Genomic DNA, 20,984 nt, shown 5'->3' on the forward strand with positions numbered 1-20,984 from the left:
TAAAATACTGGGAGATTTTCTATATCATTAAGTAATCTTTGAAAATATTTCTCATATTGACATAATATAAAATTTTAAAAATATATCATAATTTATTGATTTGTTACAGCATTTTCTCATTTCAAAACATTTAGAATATTTCTTTTTGTTATTCTAAACATCTTGTACCTAATATCTGCTCTTTAAAAAATGTATTCTCAGTATATTACTTGAAATTCCAGACTTCTATGATGCTCAATACCTTACAAAAACTAATAAAATAAATTTTATCCTTTGAAGATTTCCCAAGAACTGCTGCTCATGCCTCATTCATGGTCACTTTTTTCCCTCTTCTCTTAAAATCAGAAGTTGACTAGATTGGGGAATAATCTATTCGCATTTAGGACTCTCGCTTCTGGAAAATGAGGAATCTTTGCATACTAACTATTAAAAATCCTAAAACAAACAAAAAAAAGGACTCAACCCACTGCAGTGAATCACAAAATTTTCTTTCATGATTTTTTTCGAAGAATAAATTTCTGGAAGTGAAATTCGTCTGTCTAAACTACAGAATTTTTAAGGTACTTGACATTTATTGTTAAATAGAACTCTAGTAAATTTGTGTCATTAACCCTCCTGCCAGAAGTATAAGATGAAAGTGTCTCCCTCAAATCATTATTATTAGTTACAAATCTTTGTTAATTTGAAAGGCTAAACCAAAAAAAAAAAAAAAAGAAAGAAAAGGGTTTCATTAATTTTTAAATTTGCATGTCTTTGATTTTGAGTAAAGTTGTACATTTTTCTTTTTTTATTACTTTTTTTAGGAGTATAGTTGCTTTACAATGTTGTGTTACTTTCTGCTGTACAGCAAAGTGAATCAGTTATATGTATAAACATATCCCCTCTTTTCTGGATACATTAAATGATCATTTGTATATTTAATTTTATAAATTTTATATTCATGTTTCTTCCCATTTTGTATTTGGATAGTGTGTGTGTGTGTGTGTGTGTACACTACATACCTTACAAAAGAACAATACACTTATTTGGAAAAAATAATATTTCTGAATAAACTTATCATAAGATTATTTTCATTTTAATTAAAGCAAATTAATAGGGTAATTAGCCACAAAATGACATTTCACTGTTTCCTAGAAAATTCCACTCCAGTGTGAAAAACTTGGAATTTCTGTTTCAAAAGCAATAAATTGTCTTATGTAATTAAGATACAATTATTATCCTTGAAGAATTGTATTTAAACAGGAAGATGTTCATTCAAACTTCATGCTCAAGAGAAGGAGCTGTAATATTATAGAATAGTGTCTTCTCCCACTTACAACATTAAAAGCCAGTACTCAATCGTGGAAATAACATTGGATTTGTAGTTCAAGAAAACAAGTGCTGACTATGTTGCTATCTAGCTGAGTGAGTTGGAAATTTCATTTGACCTTTTTTTTATAAGCCTTATTTTTCTCGTTCATTAAATTACAAAGTTGTATAAAGTTGGCATTCTCTCTCACTTATCCTACTTTGTCTTCATATCACCTTTATTAAGTCATTTACATGCTTATTTATGTGTTTACTGTTTGTCTCCTCCCCACTGGAATTTTAGCTCCACAAGAGAGAGGATTTTGGGTTAATGCTTATCACTAGCGCCCAGAAGAAGGCTAGCACGCAGTGAGTGCTCCATTAAAAAATGTCAAAAGAATTGGCTGCTTGTTGTGTGCTAAGTGCTAGGGATTTGATGATGACTAAAACCCATGCTCGTATGGGATTTATAATCCAGTGGATGAATTTCTAAGCTGCCAAATAACTCTCTTCAGAGAAGAGAATACAGTCCATCTCCAATTAAGAAATTAGGAATTAAAAGTGGAAATATAACATATAAAACGTCCAAAGTATCTGAAAAATATATTAACTCAAAAAATGAGAATTTAAGCAATGCACAGAAATAGATTAAAAAATTTTTTTTCTAAACAGAACTTATGCCATGCCTTGCCTTGTTTGAAAAGGAAATAGTGAAAGACCAGCAATATGCAGATGTGATATCCACGGCAAGAAATTTATTGCATTTAAAGCACCAAGAACTTCAAAACAAGATATATGATGTACATATAAAAACATAATTATAAAGTACCCTCAGGAAGAAAATTCACATTTAAAATCTTAAAATGAAAAATATAAAATATTAAAGAAATAATGCCATAAACAGTATCTAGACTAACATATTAATGTTACCTTAAGAAGTTAAAATAATTTTAGCCTATATTATTGAGACCACTAGCACAAACAGATTTTACAAATTATCTTCACTTTTGCTTTCATCAATACTTTTATTTCTGAGATTGTTCTTTAGTAAATATAAATTATAACTACTTGTAGAAACTTCTGGCATAATTTTAGATACACAGATGGAGATAAAAACTCAGGGGCTTAAATTATACAGATCCACCTGAATAATGGAGTCTGCCGGTCATGCTTTGGAGGTAAAGGCTCATACAACCTTGTCTGAATTTGGAAACCTTGATCATGACATTCAGCTTTACTAAGATCCAGCTACAGCACCCACAGAGCATGTCTTTTCATTCTTATAGTTGAATGTGTGGCTGTTGTTTTGTGGTTCTTAGAGGAATTTTTCAGCTTTTAAAAATTACTTGACTATAGAGGAAAATCTGTTTCTTCCTGGGGCAGACATCCTGGTACACCAGAGACTAAGTGTGAAGGGTTTGTTTTGTAAGGAGTCTAAGTGCTACAGCGTTTCCTGATTTGTAATCTGTAGAGATTTCCAGACTCTTGTTCTTCCTCCAGAAAGATGTAGGTACCATTTTACTATAAGGATTTTAGAACAATCACATGATTTCTCTGACTTTAATAACTTAGTAGTTGCCATTATTTTAGAGTTTGTTTTCCAGGAAACCACTTTACTGAAACAAAATCCTAGATATTTAAAATTATTTTATATCTCAAGTGATGTATTATAACCTATTTCAAAATGTTGAGTCTCTTACAAAAGCTATTGTGTTGGGTTGTTGAATTGTTAATATTCAAATATTCTTTAATTTCCAGAAGAGTGAGTATACAATGTAACCTTAATGTGAATGAAGAGAATCTTCCCCAATCTAATCAATTTCTAATTTTAGGAGGAGAGGGGAAAAAATGACCATAAGTGAGGCACAAGCAGTAGTTCTTGGGAAATTTTCAAAAGTATGAGATTTATTTTATTTAATTTTATTTAGGTTATTAAGTTTCACAGAAGTCCAGAATTTCAAATAATATATATCAACTCCCCTTTCACCCTCATATATTTGCTATTACAATTAGTGGGATAATGGATTAATACTTTATTTCTTCCATGCCCTTTCAAACATATAATGCAATTTTAAGTAAAGAAGAGTTTTCATTGACAGTTATTATTGATTAATGATGGGAATTTCAAGGACTAAGGCAAACCTAGAGCAGTATTTTTTTAGGAAGGGAGCTTTTAGACCCACTCAGATTATAGCATGCAGAAAGCCACTCGTTCTACTAAGGAACAGGTTAAGTCCTTTCTAGAATTTCCCATGAAAGAAACTGTTAGATTTTAGGAAGGCAGAGTTATACCAATTCTATTTCATTTTCTTATCTATTGTTGCCATAATGCACGTGTACAGTTCAACTGGTTTTCATTTGAGTCCATTACTGAGTGATACTGCAACAATTTGAATGTAAAATGCTTCACTACAAAGCAATAAAAAGCAATCAGCAATAAAAAAGAACCAACTATTGATACATACATAACTTGGGTGTATCTCAAGAGCACTATGTTGAGTGAAAAAAGCCAATCTCAAAATTTCCTATACTATAGGATTCCATTTATATAACCTTCTAAAAATGATAAAATTATACAGGTGGAAAACTGAGTAGTGGTTATCAGGGGCTCAGGGTTGTGGGAGAGAGTGTGCGGGTAGCATGAGAAGGATATTTGTGGTGATAGAACAATTCTGTATCTTACTTGTGGTGGTAGTCAGACAATCTTACACATTTGAGAAAATGGCATAGAAATATGCAAGCACATTTTACCAAAGCTAATTTCCTGGTTTTCATAAAGTATTAAAGTTATGTAAAATGTAACTATTAGGGTAACAGGTGAAGGGTACCTGCAACCTCTATGTACTATTTGGCAAGTTCCTGTGTATCTATTAATTATTTCAAAAAATAAAAAAGGACCATTATTATTATTACCAAATAATCATGGTCTTTTAATCACTTGAAACTTTTGCCTGTGAATTTAATTTTTAACTTAAGATACATTTTAAAAATATTCTGTCATATATTAGAGATACCAAATAAACCCAAATTTGAAGTCTTGAAGTCTGTCTTTCATAAAATATGTCTTTTGTGTTCAGTCACCTCCCTGCATATTATATTTTAGTAACAAATTAAAAATTTCAAAATGTAAAGGTAAGAATTAGAATTCAAGAAAACTGATTCTAATAAATGCACCAGCCAAAATGATGTAGGAAGTGCCAGGGTGAGAAGGAAGAAAAGAATTGTAGCAGTTTCTTGGATTTTTACTGAGGTTTTCTGTGTAGACTTCTAAAAACTTCCTTTATGTCTTACTCAGTTAAAAAGGGTGATGGCAATATATCTTCTGTTTTAAAACCCCTAAATAAACTGAGGATTTAAAATGATGACTGCAATATTATATTTTCTACAGGGTTTATAACTGAAACAGCATGGGGCTTAGACCAGCAGAACCGTGTACAACTCTGGCTGTTGCTCCACTGGTTACAAAAAAGTGATATGTTAAAAGCCACTTGGAAGTGGACTGAATCAAGAGAGAAAAAAAATATATCGGAGTCAGAGGTATAGTAAAATCCTTGTTTATGGAAAACAAGGATGAAAAAATTGTATGAAAATCCACAGCATCTGCTGGAATTGGCAAATGCATGGCCATTGTAATTCAGATGAAAGCAACTTGAGTTTAGTGGTGGTCATAGTTGATGAATAAATGAAACATGAAAAAGTGGAAAATATCACATGACATCATTCTCAGGATTACAGATCCCAAGGAAAGGAGAGAGGTGGGCAGTAGATAGAAAAAGATATATAGAGTGAGAGAGATCTTACGAATGGAAGAGAAAGGATTATGGGGAGAGTATAAAGATAGCCATGGGGAATAGTTAGTGGATCAAGGTTCCTGAAGTGGCTGGAAGGGATGGAATTCAGAGCAAAGAGAAAATGTTTACCCTGGCACTAGAGGGGTCCCTCTTCTATTGAGAGGAGAGAAAATCGTAGGGATGGCGTTTTGATTAGTAGTTGCTTCCTCCATCATTTACTCCAGCTAACTCAGCCCTTAACAGTCTTTCTCCCTAATTGTCAGTTTCTATTAGCAATTCTTGTATCATTAAGATTCTTTTTGAGTGGGTTTTTGAAACTTAAATCTGCTTTCTCTTCAGAGATCTTAAAATAAATAATCTTTTTACTTTTTGAAAGAAATTGTTAATAATCTCAGTTACTATTTCCAGGTAGTATTCTCACAGATAAAATAAATTCTAAAAAAATATTAGTAAGTAAATAGAAATGTAACACACTCATTTCAGGTAAAAGATACAATAAAAGATTCCTCAGTAGGGATAACTATGACATAGTAATAACATTTTATCTCCCTGAAGGAAGGAGCTGAACACATTCAATGTAATTTAATCTAGGGTAATGGGTTAAGTACCATTCAGTTCAAAAATATGTAATATTTACAAAAGACAATATGAGATAAGAATTTAGAAGATTGTCAGCCAACATATAATATGCTTTCAAAATAATCTATCAATAAAACAAATTATCAAGATACACTCAGGGCCTTTAAGATTCATCTATTTCTATTGTTAAAATATGGAGGACATTTCTTGCTTTTCCCTTTGGAGAATCTATTCTCCTCTCTCCCAGAAAGAGCATCCTGATTTTCCTTAGAGAACTACTCCTCTTCATTCTTTTCTCCTATTACTTAGGTGAGTCTGGCCACATACTCAGCTTCTGCCAACATGCCTCAGATTGGCTAAAATAATTACAGTGATGCTCAATCCCAGGATTTTTTCTGGAACTATTGGAAAAGAGATCTTCTGTTCTGTTGGCATTGTAAAGCCAGTAAAATATAAGCCTGGAGGTGCTGTGACTGTCTTATTTCTATAAAGATAACAAAGGCTTGATAATAAAGCTAACAGAAGAAAACAGCTGAGAATATGGAGAAAAACTGAGCATTTATGACATTGTGTGAGACTCTGAACCCCTGGCCTGTTCAGATATGAGTCAAATACTTTTTCTTTATTAACAGAAGATAGTTTGAGTGGATTGCTGATATTGTAACCTAAAAAAATCCTATTTAATACTCTTGAAAGTGAATATTCATGACATTTAGGGAATTAATATTGACTAACTATGTTCAGGAATCCATATACTTCTGAATTCTCGGTAAATATGATAAATCTGTGAAAAACTGATGCTTCTTATCACCAAAAATTACCGTAACATATTGATATGGATAGTACAAAATGGTCTTCTTATAATCAACCAAGTATTATTTTGTTGTAATGATACTATATTAGTAACTCAAAGTTCAAAGTTACCATCATTAATTTATAATTATAGAACTAAGGATAAGAATGAGTAGATACTGGAGTACAAAAGTATCTGAAGGATTAGTGACTTACTCCTGTACAGTGCTATAAGCTTCTCAGAAATGGGGGCATTACAAATACAACTTGGAGTTACAATTTGATGGAAGACAATATACCAATAGATATTATTCCTTAATAAGTTGCAAACTAATTAAAATATTAAGGAAGTCTGTGGCTTCACCTTAATTCAACACTTACTGAATGCTTCTATTATTCAAAACAAATGACTAGCTTTTATGAAAAAACAAACCACTTATGGATAAATTATTTTCCAAATAAAAGTTGAGTGTGACTCAATATGAAGAACAAATAAAATCTGGGAAATTATTATTTACTAGGACACACTATTATGTGACCCTGAGCACAAAAAGCAAAAGCTAAAAGAGGAAATATTCTTTCTCAAATTAAAAACAACCAACATCTCAATGGGTGAGATAATCTTGCTAATGATACTTTTATGAGGACATTGAGTTTATTCACAATCTTAGTTTTCTGTGGTAACAGAATAGAATTATTGCATTCTTTCCTAAAGCTGTGAGTTGATTACATAGAATCACAAAGACCCCCAAAAGCAGCTGAGCACCACCAGTATGGAATCCATCCAACCAAGAGGGCAGTATATCCACTAACAGACAAAAAAAAGTGCATGCTGACTACTTCACTGATGGTAAGGGGAATGGATGATACTTCTTTTTCTGCTGGATAGAATCCTGGAGAATAATAAGGATAAGCAACATAGGTGTTGCTGTAGGTTTAATGTGTGTGACCATAAATTTATCAAGCCTGGAGCCTTGCCCTGGCATGCTACAACTAATGCAAAGGTCTGAAAGTGCCCTGAAGAATGTTTCTCATTTGCTTTACAAGTGCAGACCCAAAGGGTATAGACTAGCTAACAAGTACCCGGGGAAAGACTTATTCACAAGGACCAAATGGCTCTAACTCATGGCTCAATTTACTTCTAATGTGGACATCTTTTTAGGAGAATGTATGATCTAGTCGTCGATGAAGTTCATGATAGGAAGGAATTTGGTTTCAATTTAAGAATAATGAAATGACATAATTTAGTCCTTTATGATGGTAATAATACTGCTTGATTCAGTCCTGGAAGGAGGTACAGGAAATTAAAAAATAAATAGCTAAGACCATTGCTAACTGCTTTATATGCCTGGTCTATTGACTTCCAAACTTTGTGAGATCGATACCATAACCGCATTGCATCACTGTATAAACTGGGGCACAGAGAGATTCTTTAACTAGCAAAGCCATCATGTCTGGTTATGTAGCAGAGTCACAGTTGGCTTTCTGGAAGTACAATCAGTGTGACTGAACTCAGAAAGAGCCCACTCCAGGGTTTAATGCTCTTTGGTTGCTGTCTTGAGATGCTTAATAATTGTATCTTTGACTTTATATTTTGTGAGTGAAGTCCAGTGCAACCATGGAGCATGAGCCAGGGGCTTGGAGCCTCAGCTCTTGTGTTGCCCTGCCTTCACTCGCTGTCCCCTGGTGCTTTGGACACCAACAAATTGTCTATGCCTCTTTGATCAATGCCATGCTCTTCCCTGAGGGTCAGTGTTGGGCATGTACCCCATGGGTCTAGAGGGATGGGGGGAGGACAGTGGCTGTCTCTGCCTGGGACTGGATAGCCCACTCCTGTATTTAGCATATCCCGATGCAGAAGCTTTCCTGTCTGCCATGGGATGTGGCTGCCCGTCCCTGGTGGGCACCTGGCATTTCATTTTGCACTGGACCTCGTGAATAATATATTCAGCCCTCAGTAGAGTTTAGATTCAAATCCAGTTCTGCCTAACAACAAGAATCTCTAGAATTGGAACCAAGGGTGCGTAGTTCAGAATTAATTTTCAAGACAGCATAGTATAGAAGAAAAGGCACTGAATTTTCAATCAAAACACCTGACTTAAATCAAAACATCTGATTCCAGATCTATCATTTACTTTTTGTAGCACCCTGGGCAAGAAACTAAATCTCTCTAGACCAAGAAATCTGTAAACATTCTGCAAAAGGTCAGAGAGTAAATATTTTTCAACTTTGCAGGCCATACAGTCTCTATTGCAACTACTCAATTCTATCATTACAGCACAGAAGTAGCCATAGACAAATGAGTATATAAAGAAAACCTTATTCATGGACACTGAAATTTGAATTTCCTATAATTTTTATGTGTCATGAAATATATTTTTGATTTTTAAAAACAATTTAAAAATATAAAAAAACATTTCTAGTCCCTGGGCTATCCAAAAATAGGTAGCATGATGGATTTGACCTACAGGCCATAGTTAGCAGACCCCTGGTCTAAAGCCATTATTTACTCATTCATTCATTGATCACTGTTCAGTGATATGTGCTTATCACTGTACTAGGCATTAGGCATCAAAAGACATGTTTTCATTTCTCAAAGAACCCAGATTCTCATGGAGGAGACACTTAAACAAACAGTTATTATTCCATATAATAAATGCACACTGTAATCTGTACAAAGCGATAGAGTAGTATGGAGGAAGGTGAGATTGGGGGGATAAGGATGATGATAACGTGTTATTAGTTACTATTATTGTCATGAAGAGTAACAGAAATATCTACTAAGAAAGTTAAATATGAGAATAGAGGGACTTCCCTGGTGGCGCAGTGGTTAAGAATCCGCCTGCCAATGCAGGGGACACGGGTTTGATCCCTGGTCCCGGAAGATCCCACATGCCACGGAGCAACTAAGCCCGAGAGCTACTGCTACTGAGCCTGGGCTCTAGAGCTCACGAGCCACAACTACTGAAGCCCGTGCGCTCTAGGGCCCACGTGCGGCAACTACTGAGCCCATGTGCTGCAACTATGAAGCCTGCGGGCCTAGAGCCCGTGCACTGCAAGAAGAGAAGCCACTGCAATGAGAAGCCAGTGCACTGCAACGAAGAGTAGCCCCCGCTCACCACAACTAGAGAAAGCCGGCACACAGGAATGAAGGCCCAAGGAAGAAAGAGAGAGAGAGAGAAAGAAAGGAAGGAAGGAAGGAAATTAAAATAAAAAGAAAATAAAAATTACTTTGTAAAGGCTAAAGAACTCTACAAATGTTAACAACTATTATTGTCTATTAATTTTCTCCAGAAATTTACCATTTATTAACCGTAGATTCTCTACAAATAAAAAAAGTAAAGACTCTAAGATAACATTGGCATAACACTATTCATTCTGGTATGGGATTTTTTAAATGAATTTTGAAAATCAAAGACATTTTAGCTAATGAAACATAACTCTCCCTGCCAAAACGCATGTCTGTGCAAGTGCACACACACACACACACACACATTCTCAAGTTGGTTATAAAATGGTTTTACTAATACTACAGAAAACTGCTTGAGCCTCTTAAGGGCACTCTTGTAAAGCAGCTTGATATGTTATTTAAATTTCCAACAACTCTATAAGCCATTGGAAGAAATTATTTAATTTTTTCTATTATTGTAATAATGTCTGTGATTTACCAACATTAAAAATTTCCACTTACAATCTAAAATAGAAAAAAATAGTGTGTATTAAAGACTTGCTTTTGGTCTTCACAGAATGTTAAGAATATTGTACATTTGGAAAGATGTTCATTAAAAGTCATTTGCCCATAAGTCACTGAAATAATAAAATTCTACATATAGTTAAGTATGCTTAATGCATCTCCACTGCTTGCTAGGAACAAGGCACAATGTTAGTCCTGGTATCCCTATCTAGTAGACACTATCAGTACCATTATTTCATAGATAAGAAAATAGACTTAGAAAAAGTAATTAACTTGCTGAGAGCATCACAGCTATTAAGTAGTGGAGATGGAATACAAACCTGGATCTGTATGATTTAGACCTTGAAGTTCATAAGCACCACCTCATGTTGATTTTCCCAGGCCTGAACGAACAAATGACAACAGACTAACCAGAAATATCTCAGCTTTGGAAAAAAGGGAAATGTCTTTCCTAAAAAAATATCTGATTTTAAGTCCCAAGTTGTTTTAATTTTTGATATGTGTGAATATATTCACGTTTATATTAGAATTTGTATATATGTGTGTGTATATATATATATATATATATATATATATATACACACACACATACATATGTATTTTGCATATCTTATGTGTATGTATACATCCATCCATCCATCCATCCACACACACACACACACACAACATCTTACAATTCTAATTTAGAAATGCAATCACATATCACATGTACTTTATGGATTAGAGGAATCCTAATTTGGGTTTTATATTCAAATATATCATCTCTGTCCCAGAAATACAACCATCGAATTGGGAACATGACTATCAGATAATTTATAACAGTTAGGATACTCATTCTACTAAGTAGTTTCTTGCTATACATAAAATATTCTCCTGAGTAGCCAGTCTATATGTTTTTCAAAATAGAACAAATTAACTTTCCTTTAAAATGACTCAGAATTTAACAAGTAAGCTCTGATTCCTAAGTTACTTGTTAAAATGCAAATAGATGCTTTTTTCAGAGTAAAAAGTTAAGAATTTGTGTAAAAGTCCAAGTTGTATAAAAATAAAAAGAAGACTTTTTAAAGACAGTGCTTTATAAGGTGCAGGGGTCATCAGAGTTGCTTGTTGAAATACTGTTTCCCTGATCCCAGATCAGAGATTCTGATCCAGTAGGTGAGGAATGAGGCCAAGATATATGCATTTTTTAAAAAACAGGTAGATGAGGTTATTTTCATATAGCAGGCTTAGGGACAACACTTGGGAAATGACTTTAAGAGGAAAACAGTTAAGGCTTTTATTTTTAATTTTTCCCTAGTTCTAGTTTGGGAACATTCTAGGCACTTAAGAGAGGCAAAAGACTATTTGCTCTATATGCCTTTATTTAAAAACAACTCTCAAAGGAAGCAGAGCCTGCCAATGGAAATAGTGGCAATTTTCCAAGCAGTTTAGGGCCAGAATAAAGAACACTGCAGACAAAGACCAACTGACTGCTACCCTTTGCAGCTTAAAAAGTCTAAACAAGATGCAAAATCTCTCATATGTGGCCCTTCCTTGACAGCTGAAGAAAAGGCATTGTTGATCAGGCCCTCACATACTAAATAAAAACCTTCAGGTAAGGAAATGGTAATTTTAAGACACAAACCCTGGTACACCAGTTGGAAGTTTACCAGTTTGAAGACTGAAACAAACAAAACAAGAAACAAAGAAAACAAAGGCTTGCAAATATTTTCTATATTCATCCGCTATCCAGAAGGCTTTTCATTCCTGGGACTCTTGACAAAAGTGTCAATTATATCAAATATAACTTTCAAACGTCATTATTTTGCTGCAATAGTAATTCTTGGTCATGTCAAATGTGAAACCCTGGGGCTGACAAAGATGTAGCTTGATTCTCTGAATGGGTCAAAGGCTTTTGCCTTTATTATGAATTCAGTTGCAAAAAATGCACTATGATGACATTTCTTACAAGAGTGTTGTAATGGCTTCTTCATATATATGAAGATATATATCTATGTATGCATGTGCATATGTATATATCATACATATTATACATATACATAATATATATATTGTTTCTATGCTCACATTCACTTCATGAAGGAAGTACTTTTATAAATTCACTTTGCCTTTCAAAATGCTTTTAAGACTCATGCAAGACATGGCATTTAGCTTCAGTTTATTCAATGTGAGTTTTCTTCTAGCCTCCAGGCAGCTGTCACTGTGTAGTGGTTAAGAGCACAGGCTTGTGATATTACAGAGCCTGTAATCTTACTACCTGTGTGACCTTGGACAAGTCACTTAACCTCCCCAATTCTCAGTTTCCTTATAGGGATGACAGTAGTACCCACTGTACTATTAGCAATAATAACAGTGCATGGGGATGGTTTTAGTACCTTCTTTATGTGGTTGTGAAGATAACAATAATACATTGTTTAAGTATAATTTTCAAAAAGTTAACAATATGACTTTTACACAAATATAAAATAAACACGTATCAAAGGTTTTATTCAGCTCGTTAGTTAATGAATAAACTAATCAGATGGCCAGGCTAATTCACAGGATTTTGAGGATCTGGGTATCTATAGGCATTTTGAAACATTATTAGTATAAGATTTCTAGGTAAGATACAAAACTGATTAATGTCCTGTGGGATACCAATCCATAACAGTTGGATTTATTTTTCTCCTGGATAGAAATTATTTCGATCTGTGTTAGAAAAGAAATCTACAAGTTAACAGGTAACTTCACGAAGTCTGGACTATTCATCAATAGCAAATAGTGAATTTAACAAAGCACATTCTCTAGATTATTAAATAATTTGGAATGGGCAGGTTAGATATTAAAAGCACTCACCCTTGCCTTGTTAACATATCTTAAATAATTTTTCTTAATACATTTAATGTACAAGGACTCTATGAAAATTAGTTACTAATATTTTTATCACCATTATGTATTTTGTAGGTCAAAATGTTTTGTTCACCCAATTACGTTATCACTTTTCTGTATCATAATGCTTGTCCATCATATTAGTAAATTCTTTTCATATATATAAGAACATCTAAAGAGTTTTTTAGACTATACTGAGATCACGCACTGCTCTTACTACTAGCAGGAACCAGAAGGATATCTATGGATTTATAGCAAATATTGATTAATTAATTGATCATTTTCTCATTCAGCCACTATTGATTGAATGTCAGACTCTGAGAATACTGCACTGAATAGGATACAGTCCTTTCTTTCATGGAACTGTATCTAATAGTTATTTATATGTTATATTTATTTAAAACTCACTTCTATTTCAAATGTCAATATATATGCCATTAGCATTGATTCAAAAAGGAAACCACAGCAAAGCATTTTTGTTAAGTGATACCAACCGTCACCCAGGAACTTCTTTACACAAATTATCTGGAGCAAGCCCATCCAGTTGCAGCTCTTCTACTTCTGTACATTCATTTTTTTAAACATCCAAAATATTTTTCTCTATTTTTAGGTAACCAAGATTCGGTGAGATGTCACTAAATACACATTAAACAGATATTCTTAAATCTATTTTGCTGACACTAATTTCAAGACATTTATTTATTCTATCAATAAAAGAATATTTTCTATAAAGTGAAGAAGAGAAATCATGAGAAATTACTATTTTTATGATGATAAACCAGAGCATAAAATGAGCTAGTGAGTAATAAAATTGTATCATTGTAATACATATCATTTATGTTATGACCAAGAGTATTCCTGTTCTAAAAATACACTTATGTGCATATGCTGATGGACTCATTGATATTCTTCATACTGCACTTCATTGAGTCAATACCCATGGGTATTTTTCATTATCTAAAAACCCATACATATAGATGAACTTACACACAATGAATGGATTTTACTTTATGCTGTGGTTCTGAGGAAAACTGTTTTACCTGTTCCCCCAAAATGATATATACAAAGACGTACATTTTTACATATAACTTCAAAGGGCTCACAAACCCTCTAGGATTGTATTCTAGAGTAAAAAATATACTACGGAAGACTTATGTCTACATTAAAAATTTGAATGCCCAGCGAGAATACGGGTTTTTATGCTCTGCCTAACTATTTTCAAAATGAAAAATTCGTTTGCAAATTTAAAAATGGGACTCTATTTTGTAAATAAGACTAAAGGTCAAGTTTGCTTAAATTAGGGGAATACAATTGTATATGTCAGACTAAAGACTATTTCAGGGTTAAAAATTTCAAACAAGGAATAGTGGTTAGTCATTTCATTGAGATCATATTTACACTTCTATTGCCAAAACTAATTATTGGTTTTAACTGAGGATATAAGTAATCTCCTAAGTATTTATAAATTGTATACACTTTTGATTAAACAATGAGGTCTCCAGCATTATTTTTACAAACAATTTAAATAAATGATTATTTCTCCAAAGGAGGACCTGTATATTACCTCCATAAGAAAAACAGTGTGCCTTGTGTGAGTGGCTCGTTTATGTGGAGCAACAAACAGTGGTAATTACACGCTTAGTTAATATAAGGCAAGTGTGCAAACCTAGATGCAGCACTTCTCTGTCCCACTCAAGCCAGTGTGGAAGTGGGGATGTAATCAAGAGATCCCTAAGGAAACAGGAAATCCCAAGAGAATAATTGTAAGGGGTACAATTGTAAGGGCACTTCCTCCTTCTCAGGAATGGAGGATTTTGCCCTGGGCCAACTTTGGAGGATTTAGATTTTAAGCTTATTAAGAAAGGTGACAATTTCTTTTGGCACATCCAACATATCATATGCTTCACTTGACAATTTCAATGCTGCATTTCAGATTCTTCATGTTATATACAAATATAGAATGTTACTTAGCCTCAAAAAATAATGCGTGAAAAATGAATCCTTTTAGAAATAGTGAATAATTTTCATGAAGTCACCCAACCAAAATATCAGCGTTTGGAGACAAAACTGAAGGAAGAAGGAAGTGTTGATGAGGCTGTAAAGGAACCCACTTGTTGCTGCTGCTGTGTATGCTCTACTGTACTGGCAGGTTGCATGGTGAACCTTTTCAAATGGAGAGGCAGAACGAAAGACAGCACCAGGACAGATCTTATTGACTTTTTATTTATTTATTTTTTGCATGCTGATTTTGACAACAAATAAAAACCATTATTTGTCCACCTTTGAAACGGGACCACATCTGCAATTGGTTTTCTGTTGATGAACAGCACTTGAAAAATCCAGAACGGAAACTGAGAGTTTGTTTGCTTGTTTGTTTGTTTTTGTTGCTTGGGAAGAAATGGATTTGATAAAATATGAAGTAATTATTTTCACTGTTTGATCCAGAAAGCTGAATCAAAGTATTAATCTATATTTTCAAATGAAAATCTACACACTCAAAATGTTTTGTATTTAGTTCTCAGAAAGTCTATGTCTATTATAAAGCCAAAATGAAGATTTATTTAATTTTAAATTTTCAAGCATTAGATATGAATTTTGTGGTTGATTCAAGTCCTTTGGTCTTTGGTTTCACTCTATTTCCCTTGCTCTCTACTTAGTGTCTAATTTACTGCTGATAGGCCCCTCCTCCATGGGGGAGGTGTGAAATAAAAAAAGATAGAATCTACACAAATTAATTCTCAGTTCTGAGCAATATTAAGAAGCTCACTGGGAACAAAGGTTTACTATGCTCTTTTAAAATAAAAATTTGGATTATCTGTAGATTTCAATTTTCCATTACCATTGTTACAGATAATTGAGTTGTATTTATACTTAAACTGAATTTGTTATAAAATTCCTTTTAAAGTAATGAAAAGGCCTAAAAATATTCTTATCTTTCCCTAAGCATGAGACTAATATTTTTTAATGCTTAACTAACCGAACTTAAATGACACTCTCAGCTCATGTTATGTCAGAGAGTACAAGTTCCCCACTTTGTCAGTTATTTTACAAAGTAGGTTTTTAAAATTCTCATGTACAAACTGAAGAATGTAGAGACATATGACAACCTACTGGATTTCTTAAGAGATGAGACAGAATTTACAGAAGGATCTGAAAATAATATAATACTATGAAACATCACAAATATGGGAAGAGACAGTACAGTTACCTTACCATTCCCATTCCCAGATGGCATTATAGAAATCTTCATAACTTCTGGTCTAGATCTACGGCAGAGTAGGCTTAATGGCTAGATGTTAAATGCTCTCCTCTCTCTGACATTTACACCTCAGTGATGAAGAGCCTGTGCAGGAAACCGCAGAAGTTCATTAAGTTACCTTGGGAGAGAGGGATATAGATCCTGGGAATGTGTGGTCCCTTTTGGCATGGCTGTCCTGAGGTTAAATATGGTACAAAAACTGGATGCCAGATATTCCTACATCTCCTCCTCATTCTTTTCCAAATAAGGTGTTTCTCTCAGGGCTATCATGGTAGGGATGTATTTTTTGGCACCGAAGTGCAATATGAAAGAACTTTGGGAGTAAAAGGTGAGTGTTTGTTTTGAAGGTTGTTGAAATTATGCTTCATTGCTTTCCAATTTAGTTATTTAATAAACTGACTGAAATATGATTAATTTTTCTAAGTTTTTTAAAAACAGGGCTTTGAAATTTCTCAGCTTTCAAATCTCAATTGCAGAATGTTATTTTCATGCAAATGAGAAGCACACATATTGGAGTACTAGTTTAGGTTTTAAAATCTTGGTGTTCAGAGTTATATGAAAATAGTGTTTGTGCAAAAATCATATTTGTTTATGATATAGAATACAAAATGTAGCATGGTTTGACAAAGAAAATCTAGGAAAAGAAAATTCTTTAAATAGGTAAGGGCAATAGAAATAATGATAGTAACACCTTCTATTATCTATTAATTAGCTATGGACCTTCAAGCACATTCTAGGAGCTGTGGTACTATCTTTCCCTAGGCATGAGACTAATATTTTTTAATGCTTAACTAATCAAACTTAAATGACACTCTCAGCTCATGTTATGTCAGAGAGTACAAGTTCATCCATTCAAGGAATTTATATGATAGTGGGTAAGAGAAATAGTATACAAATAGTACCAATATGACAGGATATATGCTTATAGAGACATATCAAAGTGCAATGGGAACACTAAGCCAGGAAAAACTGACTTCCTGATATGAGGCAAAGGTTGACTAAGCAGCTAAAAAGTATAAGTGTCAGAGCGGAGTTTGTAAAAATATATAAGGATAGAGTACACAAGGCTAAGAAATCTATAATTTTGCGTGTAACCTAGGGACAGTCATTGATACATATTAAAATAAGAAAATAATAGGAAGGGAAATAGTTTCCAGCTATTCTAGAATGAGGATTTGCAGAAGTATAAAAACAGGTTCCCTGATACAGAACAGTCTCATTCAGGTTCCCTTATTCTGGCTGAGGGAAATAAAGAAATCCTTGCTACCCAAAAGATATCAGTACAAGAGGGCCGAGAAGGCATGCAGGGTTTCTGCAGGTGTGTTGTGGGTAGCATATGATGATGCCTAGAAGTGGTAGGAGAATGCAAGATAAGAACTAACATATGGTGACATTCCAACACATGCCAGGAAATATCTTTTAGCATACATAATCTTATTTCATTTTCACAACAACCCTATGAAGTATGAATTATTTATTAACTCAAAGTTAAATATGGTTAAACTAAGTTCCAAAGAGGTGAACTTGCCCAAGATAATAGCAGTGGTGGAAGAAGAGACAGAATCTGAAACCCTGCCTGTCTGGTATCACAATTTATACTCTTTTTGTAGAATCTCATACCTCAAGTAGCATTTCTGCAATTGAGTGTATAGTAACAGGATGACCAACCATTACCAAATCCTAGTGCCTTTCAGGACATGATTCTGAGCTGACCCCTCTCTGGTTTTATGAGGAAGGGGTGGTGCAGTCAGAAGCTAGGTCAATACAACTCCGTGAGGCTCGAATGGGTTAATCTTTCAAAGAGGTCACAGTACTAGAGAAAAGGGAATAGATGTCAGAGATATTTTATAAGCAGAACTGAGAGGCTATGGTGACCCATTTGATATATGAAGTGAAGGGGAGCTGAGCATTAAGGAATGACTCTTCTGGCTTGGGTGTCTGGATGAAAGAACGTCCAATCAATCAACATACAAAATACGGGAGGAGGTACAAGCTCTTTGATTAGGAGATCAAATTTGGCCTGAAAACAAGAGATATACTTTAGTAATTATTCAAATAAATTCAGAAGAGAGAAATAAGGGATTTTGCAACAGCACATTTCTTATATTTCCTGGTAATTAACTTATTGCAGACCCAGGCAAATGAACACTATGGTGGACTATAAAATTCATTATCAGTCAGGTCAGGACAACTCTGAAGATTATTATTTGAGATCACTTAAATATAGCAAATACAACTTTAAGATTTGAAACAGACACTCCTTTTATGGTGAGAGATATGCAAATCACACTGGAAAGTTCATTTATTATGCTATAGTCTGAAAAGTTGTTAGGGCAAATAAAACATTATGAAGAGTAGGGAAACAGATTTGTTACCATGACATATTTTTATCTGCTTTGGCTATTGCATAATTTGGAATGATTTGGCATAATAATACTTCTTATGATCACTACCTTCAAGTCTGAACATTATTTTTGACTATGGGAGGAAAGACAAAATATGTTCCTAAATATAAAAATTCAGGAGATAGGGAAGGATGGTTGGAGAGGTGGATAGTTCAAATAAAAACAAAAAACTTTTCCTTGCCTTGTTTTGAGAACTTTCATTCTTATAGAATTATATTGAGTTGAAAATAGGTACAATTTATTTCTTTGAATCAATATGACATTTTTGGCTCTCTGTATTCAAAAGAAAGGCAAGAATGTGTTTCATAAGTGAAGAATGTGTTTATGAAAGCACACCTAACACACTGATGGTCATGTGCAGCTGTCAATCTGATTCCCATAATTCCAAGCCTGTTTCTACTGATGGATTTATACTATGGCTATGATTTAATTCGTTCACAAGTACTATTGAGTGTCTACAATGTGCCAGGTAGCATTCTAGGTACGGAACTGGGATTAAAACTGAAAAAAAGTCCTTCTCTAATAAGGGAGAGAGACAATAAATAGATCAACAGATAAATATAATTTCCAGGAGGCGTTTGTGCTATGAAGAGTGATAAATGAAAAGGCCTGTTTTACATAAATGAGCTTGAAATAGTGGCCAGGAATCCAATCATGTAGCATTTTACAGGGCATGATAAGGGATATACGTTAGAGTAGAACCAATAGGACTGGCTGATGGATCGGATGGGGGTGAGAGGGAAAAAAAGGGGTCAAGAATGACACAGTTTTGGCCTTAAGCAACCAGGGGTTTATGGTACTATAAGAAAAATAGGGAAGACCTAGGGAGGAACAAGCTTAGATGGAACATATGAAGATGATAGACAGACAGGTGGATGGATGTAGATTAGACATTCAAAGGAAGATGTGGCAGAGCTATTTGAGATCTAAGTCTAGGTCATGGGGAATTCAGCCCTGGGACTATAAATCTGGAAAACTGTATGTAAATTTTTTAAAGCCATAGGAATAGTTGAGACAACCTGAGAATGGATAGTAAAGCAAAAAGAGCTGAAGAGAGACTCCTAGAGCATTAAGTCCTGAAAAGGAGGATGAGCTGCAAGGGACACTGTGAATAGACCAGAGGGTCTTGAATCACAATACCTCTGCTCTCTATGTCACTTCTCTCTAACTCAAACTGGCAACCCACTACAGATTATAAACTGTTGATATTCTCTATCATAACTGAGAATCAATGCACTGGGAAAACAAAAATCTTTTAAAAGATATATTATGGAGAATGGGGACCACTGAGATTGCTAAATCTAGAATTACAAATTAGCATAAACAAAAATATTTTTCACAGATGGTAACATTATGACTATCCATTTAACAAAAACAAATAGTTCAATTATTAAACAGATACTTCAAGTTGTGGTAGTGTAGCTTACGTGATATAGTATGCCATGCTGTCTCTTCAAAAATATTAAAGTCCAAATACTTGGAAACACAATTATTTTATGGTTGCATTAATCTTTTAAATAATTTTTCTAGAAAAATTGAAACTTTATGAAACATTCTTTAACTCAGATAACTGTGTAAGGTTTGGAAGGTAAATATTATTATCACCATTTTGCTAATAAGCACACTGGGATTCAAAGAGGTTGATTAATTTGAATAATGCCATCCAGCTAGGAGCTAGCAGATATATGACCTGAACAAGGACATTATACCTCCTAATCCACCACTCTTCCAAGATCATTTATTAATGTAGTTTGTTTTCTTTTTTACACTTAGAATCAGAGGCACGTATGTTGGTTGCGCAGGTTGTGCACGGCATGGGTAGCTATGAACAGTGCCCTCACACTAGGCAGTAAGCAGCCTGAGCAACACAAGCGGTGGCTGTGATTAAAATAATACTTTACTTTGACTATACTTCAAATAGCCTCAGAAACATTGTGAGATAAGAACTAAGACCAATTTGTCATTCCATCAGGGATAATTTTCATTTCTCCAAATAATAAAAAAGAAAAACTGGATTTGTCAAATGATGATAATGAAGATTATCTGTTAAATCTAAAATTCTGCAGGTTTTCTTCCTGATATGATATTTTATGTCTATTTTTCATTTTCCAGAAACATTTATCTTAATTCACTTTATCCTTAATTCATGTTCACTCCCTCAAATGTTCCCTTAGCAACATTTCTAAGGTTCTACCCTGTCTTCTTCCAGCAGGTTCTTGGGCCTGTGCTTCCTTTCATCTTTAAACACTCCTGGCCATTAGCAAACCAATTAATCAATGGTGGTGGCCTTTCCTGGAAACAGTACTCAT

Source organism: Balaenoptera musculus, chromosome 4 (genome assembly GCF_009873245.2).
Source record: "Balaenoptera musculus isolate JJ_BM4_2016_0621 chromosome 4, mBalMus1.pri.v3, whole genome shotgun sequence".
NCBI classification, from domain to species: Eukaryota; Metazoa; Chordata; class Mammalia; order Artiodactyla; family Balaenopteridae; genus Balaenoptera; species Balaenoptera musculus.